This window comes from Arachis stenosperma, chromosome 5 (genome assembly GCF_014773155.1).
Source record: "Arachis stenosperma cultivar V10309 chromosome 5, arast.V10309.gnm1.PFL2, whole genome shotgun sequence".
Taxonomy (NCBI): Eukaryota; Viridiplantae; Streptophyta; class Magnoliopsida; order Fabales; family Fabaceae; genus Arachis; species Arachis stenosperma.
Window position 1 is genome coordinate 88,104,424 of NC_080381.1, and position 21,408 is coordinate 88,125,831.

Sequence of the window (21,408 nt, forward strand, 5' to 3'; positions counted from 1 at the left end):
CTACTAAATTCTATATCGACATACAAAAATTTTGTTTATCAGTAGTCCTCGTTCACTTGAAGGACCACTCTCCTCTGTCAACATCAATCACAGCTTTTGCTGTGGCTAGGAAGGGTCTACCAAGGATAATGGATTCATCCTCATCCTTCCCGGTGTATAGGATTATGAAATCAACAGGGATGTAAAGGTCTTAAACCTTTACCAAGACATCCTCTACAAGTCCATATGCCTGTTTCTGTGATTTGTCTGCCATCTCTAGTGAGATTCTTGCCGCTTGTACCTCAAAGATTCTTAGTTTCTCTATTACAGAGAGTGGCATGAGGTTTATGCCTGACCCCAGGCCAAACAGAGCCTTCTCAAAGGTCATGGTGCCTATGGTACAGGGTATTAAGAACCTTCCGGGATCCTCTTTCTTTTGAGGTATCTTCACCTGAGCCAATGCACTTAATTCATTGATGAGCAAGGGGGATTCATCCTCCCAAGTCTTATTACCAAATAACTTGGCATTCAGCTTCATGATTGCTCCAAGGTACTTAGCAACTTGCTTTGCAGTAATGTCTTCATCCTCTTCAGAGGAAGAATACTCATCAGAGCTCATGAATGGCAGAAGTAGGTTCAATGGAATCTCTATGGTCTTTGTATGAGCCTCAGATTCTTTTGGTTCCTCAGGAGGGAACTCCTTTTCATTCAGAGGACATCCCATGAGGTTTTTTTCACTGGGAATCACGTCTTCCTCACTCTCTCCAGGCTCGGCTATGTTGGTCATGGTTATGGCCTTACACTCTCTCTTGGGATTTTCTTCTATATTGCTCAGGAGAGTGCTAGGAGGGGTTTTAGTAACCTTCTTACTCAGCTGACCCACTTGTGCCTCCAAATTTCTAATGGAGGATCTTGTTTTGTTCATGAAACTTAGTTTGGTCTTAGATAGATCAGAGACTATGTTTGTTAAGCTAGAGAGACTCTGCTCAAAATTCTCTGTCTGTTGCTGAGAAGATGATGGGAAAGGTTTGCTATTGCCAAACCTGTTTCTCCCACCATTATTGTTATTGAAGCCTTGTTGAGGCTTCTGTTGATCTTTCCATGAGAAATTTGGGTGATTCCTCCATGAAGAATTGTAGGTGCTTCCATAGGGTTCTCCCATGTAATTCACCTCTTCCATTGCAGGATTCTCAAGGTCATAAGCTTCTCCTTTAGAGGAGGGTTCTTTAGCACTGCCAGATGCAGCATGTAATCCAGTCAGATTCTGAGAAATTATATTGACTTGCTGAGTCAATATTTTGTTCTGAGCCAATATGGCATTCGGAGTATCAATCTCAAGAACTCTTTTCTTCTGAGTTGTCCCATTGTTCACAGGATTTCTTTCAGAAGTATATATGAACTGGTTATTTATAACCATTTCAATGAGTTCCTAGGCTTCTGCAGGCATTTTCTTCAGATAAACAGATTCGCCTGCAGAATGGTCCAATCACATCTTGGATAACTCAGACAGACCATCATAGAAGATACCTATGATGCTCCATTCTGAAAGCATGTCAGAAAGACACGCTCTAATTAATTGCGTTGGTGCGCGAAATTGTGATCACTACAACTTCACACAACTAACCAGCAAGTGCAATGGGTCGTCCAAGTAATACCTTACGTGAGTAAGGGTCGATCCCACGGAGATTGTTGGTATGAAGCAAGCTATGGTCACCTTGTAAATCTCAGTCAGGCAGACTCAATTGGGTATAGGTAATAAACGCATAAAGCATAAAGATAAAGATAGAGGTACTTATGTAATTCATTGGTAGGAACTTCAGATAAGTGTATGAAGATGCCTTCCCTTCCGTCTCTCTGCTTTCCTACTGTCTTCATCCAATCCTTCTTACTCCTTTCCATGGCAAGCTTATGTAGGGTTTCACCGTTGTCAGTGGCTACCTCCCATCCTCTCAGTGAAAACGTTCCTATGCTCTGTCACAGCATATGGCTAATCAGCTGTCGGTTCTCGGTCAGGCCGGAATAGAATCTAGTGATTCTTTTGCGTCTGTCACTAACGCCCCGCCTGCTAGGAGTTTGAAGCACGTCACAGTCATTCAATCATTGAATCCTACTCAGAATACCACAGACAAGGTTAGACCTTCCGGATTCTCTTGAATGCCGCCATCAGTTCTTGCCTATACCACGAAGATTCCGGTTAAAGAATCCAAGAGATAAACACTAGAGCCTTGGTTGCTTGTAGAACAGAGTGGTTGTCAGTCACTTTGTTCATGAGTGAGAATGATGATGAGCGTCACATAATCATCACATTCATCATGTTCTTGGGTGCAAATGAATATCTTGGACAAAGAACAAGCGGAATTGAATAGAAGAACAATAGTAATTGCATTAATACTCGAGGTGCAGCAGAGCTCCACACCTTAATCTATGGTGTGTAGAAACTCCACCGTTGAAAATACATAAGAACAAGGTCTAGGCATGGCTGAATGGCCAGCCTCCCAATGATCTAAGATAGCATAAAATGAAGGTAGCTACCCAGATATCTCAATACAATGGTAAAAGGTCCTACTTATAGAAAACTAGTAGCCTAGGGTGTACAGAGATGAGTAAATGACATAAAAATCCACTTCCGGGCCCACTTGGTGTGTGCTTGGGCTGAGCAATGAAGCAATTTCGTGTAGAGACTCTTCTTGGAGTTAAACGCCAGCTTTTATGCCAGTTTGGGCGTTTAACTCCCATTTTGGTGCCAGTTCCGACGTTTAACGCTGGGAAATCTGAAGGTGACTTTGAACGCCGGTTTGGACCATCAAATCTTGGGCAAAGTATAGACTATCATATATTGCTGGAAAGCCTAGGATGTCTACTTTTTAACGCCGTTGAGAGCGCGCCAATTGGGCTTTTGTAGCTCCAGAAAATCCACTTCGAGTGCAGGGAGGTCAGAATCCAACAGCATCTGCAGTCCTTTTCAGTCTCTGAATCAGATTTTTGCTCAGGTCCCTCAATTTCAGCCGGAAAATACCTGAAATCACAGAAAAACACACAAACTCATAGTAAAGTCCAGAAAAGTGAATTTTAACTAAAAACTAATAAAAATATACTAAAAACTAACTAAATCCTACTAAAAACATACTAAAAACAATGCCAAAAAGGGTACAAATTATCCGCTCATCAGTGTATCTTTCCCAAGCTTCATAGAGGGATTCACCTTCTTTCTATTTAAAGGTTTGAACTTCCACTCTAAGCTTACTCATCTTTTGAGGTGGAAAAAATTTAGCTAAGAATGCATTGATCAGCTTTTCCTAAGAGTTCAGGCTGTCTCTAGGTTGTGAGTTCAACCATATTCTAGCTCTGTCTCTTACAGCAAAAGGGAAAAGCATAAGTCTGTAGACCTCGGGATCAACTCCATTGGTCTTAACAGTGTCACAGATTTGCAAAAATTCAGCCAAGAACTGATGAGGATCTTCCAATGGAAGTCCATGAAACTTGCAATTCTATTGCATCAGAGAAACTAATTGAGGCTTAAGCTCAAAGTTGTTTGCTTCAATGGCAGGAATAGAGATGGTTCTCCCATAAAAGTCGAGAGTTGGTGCAGTAAAGTCACCAAGCACCTTCCTTGCATTGTTGGCATTGTTGTTATTTTCGGCTACCATGTCTTCTTCTTTTTCGAAAATTTCTGTCAGGTCCTCTCCAGAGAGTTGTGCTTTAGCTTCTTTTAACTTCCTTTTCAGAGTCCTTTCAGGTTCAAGATCAGCTTAAACACGAATGCCTTTATCTTTATTCCTACTCATATGAAAGAGAAGAAAATAAAGAAAGTATGGAATCTATATTACAGTATAGAGATTCCTTGATGTGTCAAAGGAAAAGGAGAATAGAAGGATGAGGTAGTGAGAGGAATTCGAACTTATAAAGAAGGATAGAGTCCGAATTGCTAATTGAGGAGAAGTGTTAGTCTTTAAATAGAAGGAGGTGGGGGGATTTTCAAAAACAAATTTTTAAATAAAACTAAAGAATAAAAATTTAAAATAATTAAAAAGATTTTTGAAAAAGTGGTTGATGGTTTTGAAAAAGATAAGAAATAGTAATTAGTTGAAAAAGATTTAAAAATCAATTTTGAAAAGATAAGAAGTTAGAAAAGATTTTTGAAATCAAAATTTAAAAAGATATGATTTACAAAGATATGATTGAAAAGATATGATTGAAGAAAATTTGATTTTTTAAAAAGATATGGTTGAAAAGATATGGTTGAAAAGGATTTGATTTTTAAATTGATGACTTGACTAACAAGAAATTAAAAGATATGATTCTAAAATTCAAATATTGAAACTTTCTTAACAAGAAAGTAACAAACTTGAAATTTTTGAATAACAACATTAATTGTTAGCAAGGATTTTCAAAAATATTAAAAGAAAAAGGAAAAGGATTTGATTTTGAAAAAGATATGATTGATAAGAGAGGATATGAAAAAGATAAGATTTCGAAAAATTAGTTTTAAAACTTAAAAAATTGAAAAAGATTTGAATTGAAAACAAAACTACCTCCTTGGTGCTATCCTGGCGTTAAACGTCCAGAATGGTACCCTGGCTGGCATTTAAACGCTAGAATTCCTTCTTCGTTGGGCGTTTTGAACGTCCAGCTTTTTCTCTGTGATTCCTCTGCTGTATGTTCTAAATCTTCAATTCTCTGTATTATTGACTTGAAAAGATATAATTTTGAAAATTTTTTTGAATTTTTAATGATGAGAGAGAAAAACAACAAAATGAAACTAATCATGAAAAACTAAGATCAAATAAACAATGCATGCAAGAACACTTTGACTGTCAAGATGAACATCAAGAACATATTTTTGAAAATTTTTGAGAAAATAAAGACATGCAAGACACCAAACTTGGAAATTTTCAAGCTAGAGACACTAACAAATTGAAAATGCACATGAGAAACAACAAAAGGCACAAAACAAGAGAATTTAAAGATCAGACGAAGAAAATCATCAAGAACAACTTGAAGATCAATGAAGAACACAATGCATATATTTTCGAAAAATGCAATGATTATTAAAAACATGCAATTGACACCAAACTTAGAATGTGACACTAGACTCAAATAAGAAACACAAAAATATTTTTGATTTTATGATTTTATAAATTTTTTTGTATTTTTTCGAAAATTATTTTTGGAAAAGAAAGTAAGAAACTCAAAATTTTTTAATAAGAATTCTAGGAATCATGCAATGTTAGTCTAAAGCTTCAGTCTAAAAAGATTAGACATGGCTAACCAAGCTTCAGCAGGACATTACATACAACAGCCATATTGATCTGAATCAACTAGCTCCTGTGATGATAAAAGCATCATCTGAAACTCTAGAGTTCATTCTTAAAAATTCTGAAGAAAAAAATGAAAAGAAAAATACCTAATCTAAGCAACAAGATCAACCGTCAGTTGTCCAAACTCAAACAATCCCCGGTAATGGCACCAAAAACTTGGTGCACGGAGTCGTGATACACAACTTTGTGCAGCTGACCAGCAAGTGCACTGGGTCATCCAAGTAATACCTTACATGAGTAAGGGTCGATCCCATGGAGATTGTCGACTTGAAGCAAGCTATGGTCATCTTGTAAATCTAAGTCAGGCGGATTCAAATGGTTATGGGGTTTTGATAATTAAAAGAACGAAATAGAACATAAAATAGGATAGAAATACTTATGCAATTCATTGGTGGGAATTTCAGATAAGCGTATGAAGATGCTTTGTTCCCTCTGAGCCTCTGCTTTCATATTGCCTTCATCCAATCATTCATACTCCTTTCCATGGTAAGCTGTATGTAGGTGGATCACCGTTGTCAATGGATACCATCCATCCTCTCAGTGAAAATGGTCCTCTACAGTTTCCCGCATGGCTAATCAGCTGTCGGTTCTCGATCGTGTCGGAATAAGATCCATTGATCCTTTTGTGCACTGTCACTGCGCCCCACATTCGCGAGTTTGAAGCGCATCACAGTCATCCCATCCCAGATCCTACTCAGAATACCACAGATAAGGTTTAGACTTTTCGTATCTTAAGAATTCTGCCAATTGATTATAGCTTATACCACGAAGACTCTGATCGCACGGAATGGAGGCTTTGTTGTCAGGAGAGGCAACCATGCGTCGTGAACCAGGAGGCCAAGAGATGCACACTCAAGCTCTCACAGATAGAACAGAGGTGGTTGTCAGGCACGCGTTCATAAGGGAGGATGATGATGATTGTCACGGATCATCACATCCATCAAGTTGAAGTACGAGTGAATATCTTAGAACAAGAATAAGCTTGAATTGAATAGAAGAACAATAGTACTTTGCATTAATTCATGAGGAACAGTAGAGCTCCACACCTTAATCTATGATGTGTAGAAACTCCACCGTTGAAAATACATAAGAACAAGGTCTAAACATGGCCGAATGGCCATGCCTCCCAAATAACATGAAACAATCAAAAAAGGGTTCAAAGACCTGATCCCAAGATCAAAGATGATCAAAAAGATGAAAATACAACAGTAAAAGGTCCTATTTATAGTGAACTAGTAACCTAGGGTTTACAAAAATAAGTAAATGATGCAGAAATCCACTTCCGAGGCCCACTTGGTGTGTGTTTGGGCTGAGCATTGAAGCTTTCATGTGCATAGGCTTTTCTTGGAGTTAAGACGCCAGCTCTAGTGCTAGTTTGGGCATTTAACTCCAGCTTTTATGCCAGTTCTGGCGTTTAATGCCAGAAATGGGTTTCTGACCGGTGTTTTGACGCCAATTTGAGCTATCAAATCTCGGGCAAAGTATAGACTATTAACATTACTGGAAAGCCCAAGATGTCTACTTTCCAAAGCAATTGAGACTGCGCCAATTGGACTTCTTTAGCTCCAGAAAATCTACTTCGAGTGCAGGGAGGTCAGAATCCAACAACATGTTCAGTCCTTTTTCAGCCTCTGAATTAGATTTTTGCTCAGGTCCCTCAATTTCAGCCAGAAAATACCTGAAATCACACAAAAACACATAAACTCATAGTAAAGTCCAGAAATGTGAATTTTGCATAAAAACTAATAATTATATACTAAAAACTAACTATACTATACTAAAAACTACCTAAAAACAATGCCAAAAATTGTATAAATTATCCGCTCATCACCTGACCTTAGAATTCTCATTTAAACGACCAAACATTCTTCTAGACCCAAGCAATCTAGCTCTATACCAAACCTTGCAATCAAACTTTGAAGATGTAACCATAATGAACCTAGACTAATGTTTCCAACCACTAACCATCTCCCTTTTTCTCTTAAAGCCACAAAGATGTCTAAGTTGACCATCCATTTCAAACAAACCATATTCAATGGGAATAATAAAGCTTAAGTATAAGCAATTTACCCACTTGAATGAAAGAATGGATGGTGATGGCTTGGGGAGAGGTCTTTCTAATGTCCTTGTAAGATCTACTCCCTTATGTTCTTCCTTGACCACTTCCACCTCTTCACAAACTTTTACACTTTCAATCCTTTGTTCATCAATTTCATCTAACTCTTCTACATCACTCAAGTCATAAACGGGAGGGTAAGAGAAATCTACCTCTACATGGCATCCTATTTTATTGGGAGAAGGTTCTTTAAGCTCAACAGATTCACCACCAAGAAGGTTGGATGCATGATCTTCATCACCAATGGAACTCAATTCTTGCTTCATTCAAAAATTGTTTTAGAGGTTGTGCACTCTCCTCCTCAACACCAATTTCAATCTTCTTGGAGGTATGTTCTATGATATTAGGTTCCCATGGAGGTTCCTCATCTCCTAAGTCTTCAACCACTTCTTTCTTTTCTTCAATAATCATAGGTTCCTCCAATTATTCCAAAACAAAGTGGCATTCCTCCTTCTCCACAAGAGTTTCCAGTCTCTCCTTCATGCTATGCTCTTTAATAGATTCTCCACATGTGACCATGGGAGTGCTTTGAGTGTTCAAGCATTGGGAGGCTAATCGGCTTACTACCTCGGTCAAGGTAGGCACAAATTCTAGTGTCTCCTTTTGCATTTCTCTTTGCCCTTGAAGTAACAAAGTGAGAGAATCATCCATTGGGGCTTGGGGTGGATAGGAGGGTTCATTATTTTAGAGAAGGGGTTCATGATAGGAAGGTGATTCTTCTTGATAGGGAGGTGGTCTATATTGAGGTGGTTCTTGGGAGTATTGATATTGTGGTGGTTCCATGTGTGGTTCTTATGGCTCAAAAGGTGGTTGGTATGGTAGATAGGGGTTAGGATCATATGGAGGTATTTGGTGAAAATGGGCTTGTGAGTATGGTTGATGGCTATGTTGAGAATATGGCTCATAGGCATATGGTGGTGGTTTTTGATAGTCACAAGGGGAATCACTATAGCCATTTGATTGGTATGCACCATAGAATGGCTTTTGTTCATAGTGCATTGGTGGAGGTTGTTGCCAAGAGGATCGATCATATGCATATGGCTCCTCCCACCTTCGATTGTCCCATTATTGATGCAATTCTTCATTGTAATCTCCACTTCCTACAACATAATTGTAACCAAACTCATAGTCAAAGTGAGAATTCATGATAGCAAGGAACAATGAAAACCAAAACTAGTAACAAATAAAGAGAACAAACTCCTACAACTACCAAATACTAACAAAGAAGCAAAAGGCAAACATATTCACAATATTCACATGTATACAATAACCAATAACAAGGCACACAATTGCAATTCCCCGGAAACGGTGCCATTTTGATGAGAGAATATTTGTTGGTATAGAATTTCACAACAAATTCTTGTTGCAAGTATAGTTTCTAAACCAACAAAGAGTCCTTTCATACAAAAATATTATTTGTCACAAGTAACAAACCCTAATAAAACTAATAACCGAAGTATTTAAACCTCGGGTCGTCTCTCAAGGAATTGTAGGGTAGTGTTCTTGTTATAGGTTAGGAAGTATGTTTTGGGATTTTGAATAAGAAATAAGAAAATTAAATGACAAAGGAAATAAACTAACAATTAAGAAAGCTCTTGGCAAGGTATGAGAACTAGAAGTCCTATCATCATTATCCTCCTCAATCGTGACAAGGATTGTCCATTGCTCCCACTTAGTCAACCTCTAACTATGAAGGAAAGTCAAGTGGATAAATCAATTTGATTCCTCAAGTCCTAGTTAACTCCTAAGGAAAGACTAGAGTTAGTGGAATTCAAATCAATTAGCAATTTTCAATTATTAATCAACAAAGGAGTTTGATAACTCAAGAGTATCCAATTACTCAACACAAGCCAAGAGGAAAAAAATCTACTCTAGCATCCTTCCAAGCATTTTGTCAAATAGTTGCAAGGCATAAAAGGAAAGCAAGATGAAATTACAAGAAAGGTAGATCTACAACTACTAATTGTAAAAAATTAATAACAACAATTCAAATCAAGAATAAAGGAACATGAAACATAAATTGCATTAAAAGAGAAATATAAGAAATAAAAGTGCATCAAGAACAAGTGAACAATTACAAGAATGAAATACAAAACTAGAGAGAGGGAAGGTAGAAGAACAAGAAATTGTAAAGGAAAAGAAAATCAAAGCACGAATTACACATAGATCTGAGAAATCCTAATTCAAGACCTAACCTAATTCTAGAGAGAAAAGAGAGCTTCTTTCTCTAGAAACTATCCTAAAGCATTCCCTCCAAAATTCAATTACGACTTCCCCCCTTTGACACCTCCTAATTTCTATATATAATAGGCTCAGAGATGAGTTGGATTTGGGCTTGGGAAGCCCAGAATTCGCCCCCAGCAGATTAACTTTAATGAAATCACGTGCGCGTCATGTATGCGTATGCGTCGCCATGCGACTCCATATCCACGCATGCACGTCTACTGCACGTGCGCATTGATCTCAGAATCCCAAATCCTTGTTTCTTCATGGATTCTCCGCTATGCTGCTTTTCTCTTCACTTTTTCCATCCAATACTTGCCCTATGAACCTGAGATCACTTAATAAACACATCAAGGCATCAAATGGAATTAAGGTGAATCAAAATCACCAATTTAAGGGGCTAAAAAGCATGTTTTCACCTTTAAGTACAAATAAAGGAGAATAATCAAAACCATGCTATTTCATTGGATAAATGTGAGTAAAGGTAATAAAATCGCCTAAAATAAGCACAAGATAAACCACCAAATAGGGGTTTATCAAAAATACAATAAGTGTCAGAGTTGCTAATAAAGCTCAGTTCCAAATAATCGAATGGGGCTAGTGGCTCTTTACTTCTGAACAGTTTTTGCATCTCACTTTTCTTTGAAGCTCAGAAGTATTGGCATCCCTTGGAACTAGAATCCCGATGATATTATTGATTCTCTTCTTTTAGCTTTTCTTGATTCTTGAACACAGCTTCTTTTTGTCCTTTGCACCTTTGAGCCTAGTCGTGACTATACGCGTTTTGTTTTCCCGTATTACCACCAGATACATAAACGCCATAAGCACTTAACTGGGGGAAGCCTTTGGATTCGAATTTAGCTTTGCTTAAATTCCCAGACAATGGTGCTCAGAGTTCTTAACCGTACTCTTTTGCTTTGTGGTGCACGAAACTGACTCTGCACGTTTCGCACAGATAGACCGGCAAGTATATGAGGTCGTCCAAGTAATACCTCAGGTGAGTGAGGGTAGGTCCCACAAGGATTGTTGGTTTGAGCAAGCAATGTTACCTTGCAGATCTAAGTTAGGCAGATAGAAATTATAGTTGTCATGAGAAAACGCATAAAACAGATAAATAAAAAAACGTTACTAGACATGTGTGAAATCAATGGTATGAGAACAGTTGAGGCTTCGGAGATGCTTCTTCCTTCTGGATCAACCTCTCTCACCATCTACTCCAACTTCTGATTGATTCTTTCTATGGTAGGCTGTAAATGATTAACGCCGGGTCAGTGGTCATTAATCTCCTCTGCTTTAGATCAAACGCTGGGTCAGTGGTCATCCAATCTGAACGAGGGTGAAGCTCTAGCAGTCCATTCCCTTGGTGATCCTACTCAAAACATCACAGACAAGGTCAGATCTTCCGAATCAGAGAACGTTGCTCCTTCGATTCTAGCTTATACCACAAAGGTATGGATTAGCCGTCTAAGAGATGTATAATCAAGCTTGTGGTTCAGTACTATCCCGTCAAAGACTTGCAAGAACCCATGTGAATAGGGATGATGGTCAAGTTATACTCCCAATTCGTTAGGCTGAAGAATAAAGAAACATCTTAGAATAGAATCAAGCATAGATTGAAGTAAAATAGTGATATTATTAATTCATAGAATCAGCAGAGCTCATAACCTTAACCTTAGGAGGTTAGTGACTCATGGCTTATAGAAAAGTAATGAAAAACATGTAGAGTGTTCAAGAGCTCCTAACAAGGTTGAATTCTTGTCTATATATACTAATCTAATAACTAAGAATTATAGAAATAAGATAAACTGGTCTTTTAGTGAGAAAATCCACTTTTTGGGCCCACTTGGTGAGTGTTTGGGTTGAGCTTGAGGGAAGCCATGAGCTAATGCTCCCCTTTGGGCGTCCAACGCAAGCTTTGGACTCCTGAATGGACGCTGGATGCCAGCTACTCCCCTTTTGGCCTTCATTTCCAGAGCAAAGTATACATTATTTCAACAACCGTTGAGAGCACGCCATTTGGACTTCTATAGCTCCAGAAATGCTCCTTTGAGTGCATGGAGGTCAGATCCTGACAGTATCTGTAGTCCTTTCTCTATCTCTTAATTAGAGTTTGCCAAAACTCCTTAATTTCAGTCAGAAAATACCTGAAATCATCATAAAACACACAAACTCAAAGTAGAATCCAAAAATATTAATTTTGCACTAAAATCTATGAAAATAGAATAAAACTTGAACAAAACATAATGAAAACTATATGAAAATGATGCCAAAAAGCATATAAATATCCGCTCATCAGAACGCCAAACATAAACTGTTGCTTGTCCCCAAGCAACCAAAAATAAAGTAGGATAAAAAGAGGAGAAGGATACAATAAATCTCAGAGTTCTCAATAGAGCTTAGTTTTAATTAGATGAGCAGGACTAGTAGCTTTTTGGTTCTGTATAGTTTTGGCATCTCACTTTCCTTTGAAGCTTAAAATAATTGGTATATTTAGGAACTCAGAGTCCAGATGATACTTTTGATACTCCTAGTTGAGTTATTGTTGATACTTGAACACAGCCTCTTTTGAGTCTTGGTCGTGACCCTAAGCGCTTTATTTTCCCGTATTAGTACCGGATACATAAACGCCACAGACACTTATCTGGGTGAACCCTTTCGGATTGTGATTCAGCTTTGCTAGAGTCTGCAGCCAGTGGTGTCCAGAGTTCTTAAGCACACTCTTTTGCTATGGATCACAACTTTAACTACTCAGTCTCAAGCTTTTCAATTGACACCTTCACACCACAAGCATATAGTTAGGGGAGGAGCTCATTTTAACTTTTAGGCCAAGATTTTGTTCCTTTTAGGCCATCTTAACCATTGATGCTCAAAGCCTTGGATCCTTGCTCTTGCCTTTTGGTTTAAAGAGCTATTGGCTTTTTCTTTTGCTTTTGCTTTTGCTTTTTTTCGCAATTTCTTTCTTTTTCTTTCTTTCTTTTTGCTGCTTTTCTTGCTTCAAGAATCAATTTTTGGATTTTTCAAATTACCAATAACACTTTTCCTTCTTCATCATTCTTTCAAGAGCCAACAATCTTAACTTCAATATCAAACATGCATTGTTCATTCATGCATTCAGAAAATATAAGAAATACCACCACATCAACATAATTGAACTATTCTTATTATATTACTCAAAATTTATGTGTTTCCCTATTATTTTTCAAATAAAGTTTTCTTTTAAGCGAGGTGGGAGATATATGGAATATTTCATAGATTTAAGACATAAAGATGATCATGCACTAGAAACAGACTGTAAGATAAAATACATGGAAAAAAGAAAAAATAAAACATAAGCAAACATGAGATAAAAGGAACGGATCCACCTTAGTGACAGCGACTACTGCTCCTTCTAGAGAAGCCAATGGACAACTTGATCTCTCATAGCTCTTTGATCTTCTCTTATTTCATGGAGGATGATGCAGTGCTCTTGGTGTCTCATCCTCAGTTGATCCATGTTGGAGCTCAATTCTTCTAGAGAAGTGTGTAATTGATCCCAATAGCCTTGGGGTGGACAATGCATCCCTTAAGGCATCTCAAGGATTTCTTGTTGAGGCAGCTCCACATGCTCTTCATGAGGTGCATGTGCAGGCTCTCTAGTTTGCTCCGTCCTTCTTTTAGTGATGGGCTTATCCTCTTCAACAGGAATGTCTCCTTCCATGATAATTCCAGCTGAATTCCATAAGTGACAGATAAGGTGGGAAAAAGCCAACCTTGCTAAGGTCGAAGGCTTTTCAGCTATCTTGTACAGTTCTTGAGGTATTACCTCATGTACCTCCACCTCACTCCCAATCATGATGCAATAAATTATGATGGCTCGGTTAATGGTCACTTCTGACTAATTGCTAGTAGGGATGATAGAGCGTTGAATGAATTCCAACCATCTTCTAGCTACGAGCTTGAGGTTAAGCCTTCTTAGTTGGACAGGCTTGCCTTGAGTATCTCTCTTCCATTGAGCTCCTTTCACACAAATGTCTAGAAGGAATTGATCCAGCCTTTGATCAAAATTGACTCTTCTAGTGTAAGGATGTGGGTCTCCTTGCATTACTGACAAATGGAGTGCCAACCTTACACTTTCAAGAGGCGCCCCTCGGACCATGGTATGCCAATTTTCGGTGCTTGGGTTCATGCTTACATCATGATGTTTAGTGACCCATGCATTGGCATAGAACTCTTGTACCATCAAGATTCTAACTTTCGGGATAGGATTGGTTAAGACTTCCTAACCTTTCCTCCAGATTTTTCTTCAGATCTCCGGATACTCATTCTTTTTTAGCCTAAAGGGGACTTCAGAATCACCCTCTTTTGTGCCACTACTTCATAGAAGTGGTCTTGATGAAAGAAATATGAAAAAAAAGAGTAGAAGAAAAATAGAATTTGTAGAGAAAGGAAGAGAGGAGGATTCGGCCAAGTAGGGTTTTAGTGTATGAAATGTGTGACGAAGGGTAGAAGAAGGAGTTATTTATAGGGGTGGCATGGGGTAGGGTTCGGTTATGGAAAAGGTAAATGGGAGGGAACGTTTTGAATTTGAAGTGGGTGGGGGGTTGGTGAGAGTATGATGGTTTTAGGAAGAGATATGGATCTGATTGGTTGAGGGTTTATGGGGAAGAGTGAAAGTAAGAGAAAAAAGAAGTGGTGTAGGTGAGGAATCTGTGGGACCCACTGGTCTTGGGAGGCTAGGGAATTCGAATTCTCTGCCCCTTGTGGGCGTTGAACGCCCAGCACCTGCTCCTGGCTGGCGTTCAACGCCAGCTATGTGCTCCTCATAGGGCATTGACCGCCCATTGGGATGCTTCTTTCTGGCGTTCAACGTCAGGACTCTGCTACCTGGCTAACGTTCAACGCTAGCTTCATGATCCCTGGCTGGCGTTCAACGCCAACAATGCTGCTCCTCATAGGCGTTGAACGCCTACTCTGGCCTCCTTGTTTGGTATTCAATGCCAGCAAGATACCTACTCCAGGGTGTTCTGTTTCCAGTTTTGACTGTTTCTATTTCTGTTCCAACTATTTCACATGATCACAACTTAAGGGAAAAACATGAAAATGAAAATGATATAACTTAGATAAACTTAATGAAAAATAAGGAAACTCTAATTATTGATGGGTTGCCTCCCAACAAGCACTTCTTTAACATCACTAGCTTGACGGTTAGCTCCTTACGAAGATGGATAGGAGCTCAGAATTTTGCCCCTTATAGTGAAATTTCTACCTGTGCTCTCATGGATGAGCTCCACATGCTCTAGAGACAGGATCTTGTTCACAGTATGTGGAATGACTGGGTTGTCAGTGAAGACAACTCTCATCCCAGGTGAGAGGCCTTTAGTGGGAATCTTCTTATCCCTCCAGCCTTTAGGTACCTTCTTCTTAGTACCTTTGATTTCAGTGCTTGATAATGGCTGCCCAATACCAAACTTAGAGTTGGTGTCTGGGGGCTCTATGTAGCTCTGCACTGAAAGAGAAGGTTGAAACACTAGGTGTTGCACAATTGTCTCTCTTTTGTCAGAGGGAGAGTTAAGGATTGGCATCTTGAACAAGATGTGGTCCTCCCATAACCGTAGAATCAGTTCTCCCTTTGCTACATCAATGATGGCATTGGCAGTGGCTAGGAAAGGTCTTTCAAGGATGATGGATTCATCCTCTTCCTCCAGTGTCCAAAATTAAAAAATCTACAGGGATGTAAATGTTCTCAATCTTTACTAAGACATCCTCTACCAAACTATATGCCTTCTTGATTGACTTGTCTGCCATCTCTAGTGAGATTTTTGCAGCTTGTACCTCAAAGATTCCTAGCCTCTCCATTACAAAGAGCGGCATGAAGTTTATGCTTGACCCTAGGTCACACAGAGTGGTGCCTATGGTGCAAGGAATTATGAAGCGTCCAGGATCCGACAGCTTCTGAGGTAGTTTCTTCTGAACCAAGGCATTGAGTTCCTTGGTGAGCAGTAGAGATTATTCCTCCAATGTCTCTGTGCCAAATAGCTTGGCAGTTAGCTTCATCAGAAGTCCTAGTTACCAAGCAACTTGCTCCTCCCTAGTTTCCTCTTCGTCATCAGAGGAAGAGTACCCTTCAAATTCTATGATCATTAACCAAACATTCAAGGGAACTTCAATCTGCTCCTCATGAACATTGTGTTCTTTCAGTTCTTCAATAGGGAAGTCTTTAGTGGGCTTAGGGTCGCCAACTACCCCTATTGTGGCGTTCAACACCAGGAGTTGTGTCTCTTTGGGCGTTGAACGTCCAGCTTGTATCCCTTTACTAGCGTTCAATGCCAGTTTTTATGCTGCTTTGGGCATTGAATGCCCAGTAAAGCCTTTCTTACTTGCGTTCAACGCCAGTGATGGCTCTCCTTTGGGCGTTGAACGCCAGTAAGGACCTCCTTAGTGTCATTCAACACTATTGATGGCTCCACTTTGGGCGTTGAACGCCCAGTAAGAACTCTAATGTACCACTATTTCGTGGCACATCTTGTGCTTAATTGAGTGGATTTTTATCCACTATTCTCACACTTATTCATACCATTTGCATGTTTTACATTTTCCTTCCTGATTTTGTGTTATGATTTAAAACATGCTTCTTTGGCCTTATATTTGCTAATATTAATCGTCTCTTATTACCATTCGATGCCGTGATATGTGCGTTAAGTGTTTCAGACTTTATAGGGCAGGAATGGCTTAGAGAATGGAGAGGAAAGCTTGGAAAAATGGAAGGAACACAAGAAACTAAGAAGATAACTAGCGAGCATCGACGCACACGCATGGCTCATGCGTGCGCGCGACATGAAGAAATTTGCATCGACGCGTGTGCGTGCCTGACGCGTACGCGTAGATTGAAGTTCTGCAAGATGACGCGTGCGCGTGCTTGACGTGAACGCGTGACATGCCAAAATGACCAGCGACACGTACGCATGACTGACGCATACGCGTGACATCTGCGATCTGCAGAATTAACAGAAATTGCTAGGGGAGATTTCTGGGCTATTTCCAGCTCAGTTTTCGGCCCAGAAAACACAGAATAGAAGCTGTAGAGTGGAAGGATCATGAAGACACTTCTTATTATTCACTTTTCATTCACAATTTTGGTTTTAGATGTAGTTCTCTAGAGAGAGAGGCTCTCTCCTCTCTCTTAGGTTTTAGGATTAGGATTTCTTCTTCTTCTTAATTCCATGTTCAATGTTCTTTTAATTTAGTTTCTCTTTTATTTGTTTATGAAATCCATGTTAGATTTGATTTCTTTATTTAATACAATTTGAGGTATTCATATCTATGATTTTAATTTAGCTTTTTACATTCTTAGCTTGTGTTGAGTAATTGGAGACACTTGAGTTATCAAACTCCTTGTTGATTGAAAATTGGAATTCTTTGCTAATAGATTTGCATTCCCCTAAATCTAGTCTTTTCTTAAGAATTAACTAGGACCTGAGGAATCAAATTGATTTATCCACTTAACATACCTTCATAGTTAGAGGTTGACCAAGTGGGAGCAAAAGCTAATTCTCATCACAATTGATAAGGATAACTAGGATAGGACGTCCAGTTCTCATACCTTGCCAAGAGTTTTTCCAGTTATTAATTTATTTTCTTGCCATCTAAATTCCTTGTTCGAACCTTTCAAAAAACCCAAAAGATACTTTTCAATAACCAATAATAAATCATACGTCCTTGCAATTCCTTGAGAGACGACTTGAGGTTTAAATACTTCAGTTATTACTTTTATTGGGTTTGCTTTAGTGACAAAAAAAATTTTGTGCGAAAGGATTGTTTGCTGGTTTAGAAGCTATACTTTCAACGAGACTTTATTTGTAAAATTCTTTACTAGCAAAAATTTGCGTCATTTGTGGTTTTGCTCGCCCACGCGTACGCCCGTTTTCCATCTTACTCCTTTATTATTCTTTCCTACTCCCTTTCTTCTTCCTTTTCTTCTCCCTTTCTTTTCTTATTTTTTGTCCTTTTCTTTGGTGTTGACTTTTCTTGCTCAACTGTTGCATATTTCTTGCATTATTTTGGGTGCTCCTTGACTTGTTTGCTATTTAGTTGACATGCCCTGTGCTTCTATCATTTTCTCACTTACATGTTGTAGCTAACATGTAGTTGAGAACCTTATTATTTGGCATTAGCCCACATATGATTTTTTATATCTTTGCTTATGGGTTCTTTCCCTTCCTTTTTCTCTTCTTTCAGGATGGCCACCAAGAGGGAAAAGGAAAAGTTTCTAACTAGAGCAGTAAACAAGTCTGGCACACATTCTTTGGAGAAAAAGCATCAGTTGGAGCCACCCGTCCACTTGCACATCTTTGCATGCACCGAGGACGATGCAATCTTTAAGTGTGGGGAGGTCAATACCGAATTCCGCGGGTAACTACTTTCTGACTTAGCACCAATATTTAAATTTTCTTTGTTAAATTAGTTGTTACATTTGCATGTTTGATTGCATGTTTGTTACATTTTGTGCATGTTTTACCACTACTTGGTTGAAGTAATAATTTCTTTTTCCAAGAAACCTTTTTATAGCAATTCACTAAATTGAATTAAAAATTTTTGTTGAACTTGTTTGAAGGAATATTATTTGGGAACATGGTTTAGAGCTCGAACACACAAAACCAGTGAGATTTTGAGCCTATTTGATTGGTTTCATTTTGATAACATAGTTTATTTTTGGTTTGTATTGTTCTCTCTAAAATTGTGATCTTTATCTTGCTTGATTCTATATTCCCATTGTTTGATGTATGCATACTCTTACATGATTGAGGCCTTGTTTCACTAAACTTACATACCCAAATGGCCTTAACCTTTCATTATCCTTTGCAAACCAATTTGAGCCTATTTTACCCCTTTGTTCTTTACTTTAGAACATCATTAACTCTAAGCAAAATACAATAATGTCCTTAATTTGAATTCTTGGTTAGCTTAGACTAGTGAGAGTGCTCATGAATTAAGTGTGAGAAAGTTGGGTTTGAAAACATTTGGTTTGAGAATTGGGTGTTGAGTATTCCTGAGAAAATATGAACAAGAATGTTAAGCACATGTTAATGCATTCAATACTTTAATCATATGCATTGAGAAAAAAAAGAAAAGAAAAAATAGAAAAAAAAGAAAAAGAGAAAAAGAAAAAAAATAAAAAAATAAAAAGGGGATAAAATGCCCCAAAGTAAATGGTGATAGCAATGCATATGTACTGTACTCAAAATTGGAATGCATGAATATGTAGTAAACACAGTTAATGGGTAGTTATTGATTTTATATTATGATTATATGGATTGTCCTAAGTTAGGTGAGAAGTTTAGGTTAATTAAGGATTCAGATTTCAGTCCACTTGACCAAATACAATCCTACCTTGACCTTGACCCCATTACAACCCTCAAAAGACCTCTTGATTTGTGTATTTGTGCATTAAATTTTTGTTGATTGTTAGATGAAGAGCAAGTCTTAGAAAGCAAGGTTAGTATAGAATTGAGAGAATCGAATCTTAAACACATGAGTGATTAGAGTGTATACACTTCTGGTGAGGGTTCGATGCTCGATTCCTTGTTCCCGGTTTTCATGAGCTATCTTATTCTTGCAAGTCTATTTGTACTTCATTTTTATGATTTGAATTAGTGAAATCCAGTTCATATTTATTCTTAAAAGATTTATTTACTTTTAACCAAGTAGGTAGAATCATTTTTTGCATGTAGTTGCATTTAGATAGCTTGCATTGCATAAGTCCTACCATTTTGCCTTCACTCTTTTAGTTCTCTTGAGCTTAGCATGAGGACATGCTAAAGTTTAAGTGTGGAGAGATTTGATGCACCACTATTTCATGGCACATCTTGTGCTTAATTGAGTGGATTTTTATCCACTATTCTCACACTTATTCATATAATTCGCATGTTTTACGTTTTCCTTCCTGATTTTATGCTATGATTGAAGACATGATTCTTTGGCCTTATATTTGCTAACATTAATCATCTCTTATTACCATTCGATGCCATGATATGTGCGTTAAGTGTTTTAGGCTTTATAGGGCAGGAATGGCTTAGAGAATGGAGAGGAAAGCTTGCAAAAATAGAAGGAACACAAGAAACTAAGGAGATAACCAGCGAGCATTGACGCGCACGCACAACACACACGTGCGCGCGACATGAAGAAATTTGCATCGACGCGTGCGCGTGCCTGACGCGTACGCGTAGATTGGAGTTCTGCTAGATGACGCGTGCGCGTGCTTGACGCGAACGCGTGACATGCCAAAACGACCAGCGACGCGTACGCATGACAGCGCGAACTGCAGAATTAATAGAAATCGCTGGGGGAAATTTTTGGGCTATTTCTGGCCCAGTTTTCGGCCCAAAAAACACAGATTAGAAGCTGTAGAGTGGAGGGATTATGAAGACACTTCTCATTATTCACTTTTCATTCATAATTTTGATTTTAGATGTAGTTCTCTAGAGAGAGAGGCTCTCTCATCTCTCTTAGGTTTTAGGATTAGGATTTTTTCTTCTTCTCAATTCCAGGTTCAATATTCTTTTAATTTAGTTTCTCTTTTATTTGTTTATGAAGTCCATGTTAGATTTGATTTCTTTATTTAATTCAATTTGAGGTATTTCATATCTATGATTTTAATTTAGCTTTTTACATTCTTAGCTTGTGTTGTGTAATTAGAGACACTTGAGGTATCAAACTCCTTGTTGATTGAAAATTGGAATTCTTTGCTGATTGATTTGAATTCCCCTAACTCTAGTCTTTTCTTAGGAATTGACTAGGACCTAAGGAATCAAATTGATTTATCCACTTAACATACTTTCATAGTTAGAGGTTGACCAAGTGGGAGCAAAAGCCAATTCTCATCACAATTGATAAGGATAACTAGGATAGGACGTCCAGTTCTCATTCCTTGCTAAGAGTTTTTCTAGTTATTAATTTATTTTCTTGCAATCTAAATTCCTTGTTCGAACCTTTCAAAAAACCCAAAAGATACTTTTCCATAACCAATAATAAATCATACCTCCCTGCAATTCCTTGAGAGACAACCCGAGGTTTAAATACTTCGGTTATTACTTTTATTGGGTTTGCTTCAGTGACAAACAAGTTTTAGTACAAAAAGATTCTTTGCTGGTTTAGAAGCTATACTTTCAATGGGACTTTATTTGTAAAATTCTTTACTAGCAAAAATCCGTTCGTTCCAGAAAACACAGATTAGAGGCTACAAAGTGGGGGAATGCATCCATTCATTGATTATACAATACACTTTTCATTCACACAATTTTTAGGTTTTAGTTGTAGTTTCCTAGAGAGAGAGGCTCTCACCTCTCTATTAGGTTTTAGGATTAGGATTTCTTCTTCTTCTCAATTATAGGTTCAATATTCTTTTAATTTAGTTTCTCTTTTATTTGTTTATGAACTCCATGTTAGATTTGATTTCTTTATTTAATGCAATTTGAGGTATTTCATATTTATGATTTTAATTTAGCTTTTTACATTCTTAGCTTGTGTTGAATAATTAGAGACACTTAAGGTATCAAAATCCTTGTTGATTGAAAATTGAAATTCTTTGCTGATTGATTTGAATTCCCCTAACTCTAGTCTTTTCTTAGGAATTGACTAGGACTCGAGAAATCAAATTGATTTATCCACTTAACATACCTTCATAGTTAGAGGTTGACCAAGTGGGAGCAAAAGCCAATTCTCATCACAATTGATAAGGATAACTAGGATAGGACGTCTAGTTCTTATACCTTGCAAGGGTTTTCATGATAATTAGTT

The 21,408-nt window shown here is 38.1% G+C and overlaps 1 non-coding gene across 1 annotated transcript; it reads left to right on the forward strand.

Annotated features, from left to right (window-relative positions):
* Window positions 1–3,114: 3,114 nt before the first annotated feature.
* Window positions 3,115–3,221, forward strand: LOC130983760 (small nucleolar RNA R71). The gene has a single exon (XR_009087738.1). It is a non-coding gene; the product is annotated as a small nucleolar RNA R71 (small nucleolar RNA).
* Window positions 3,222–21,408: the final 18,187 nt, after the last annotated feature.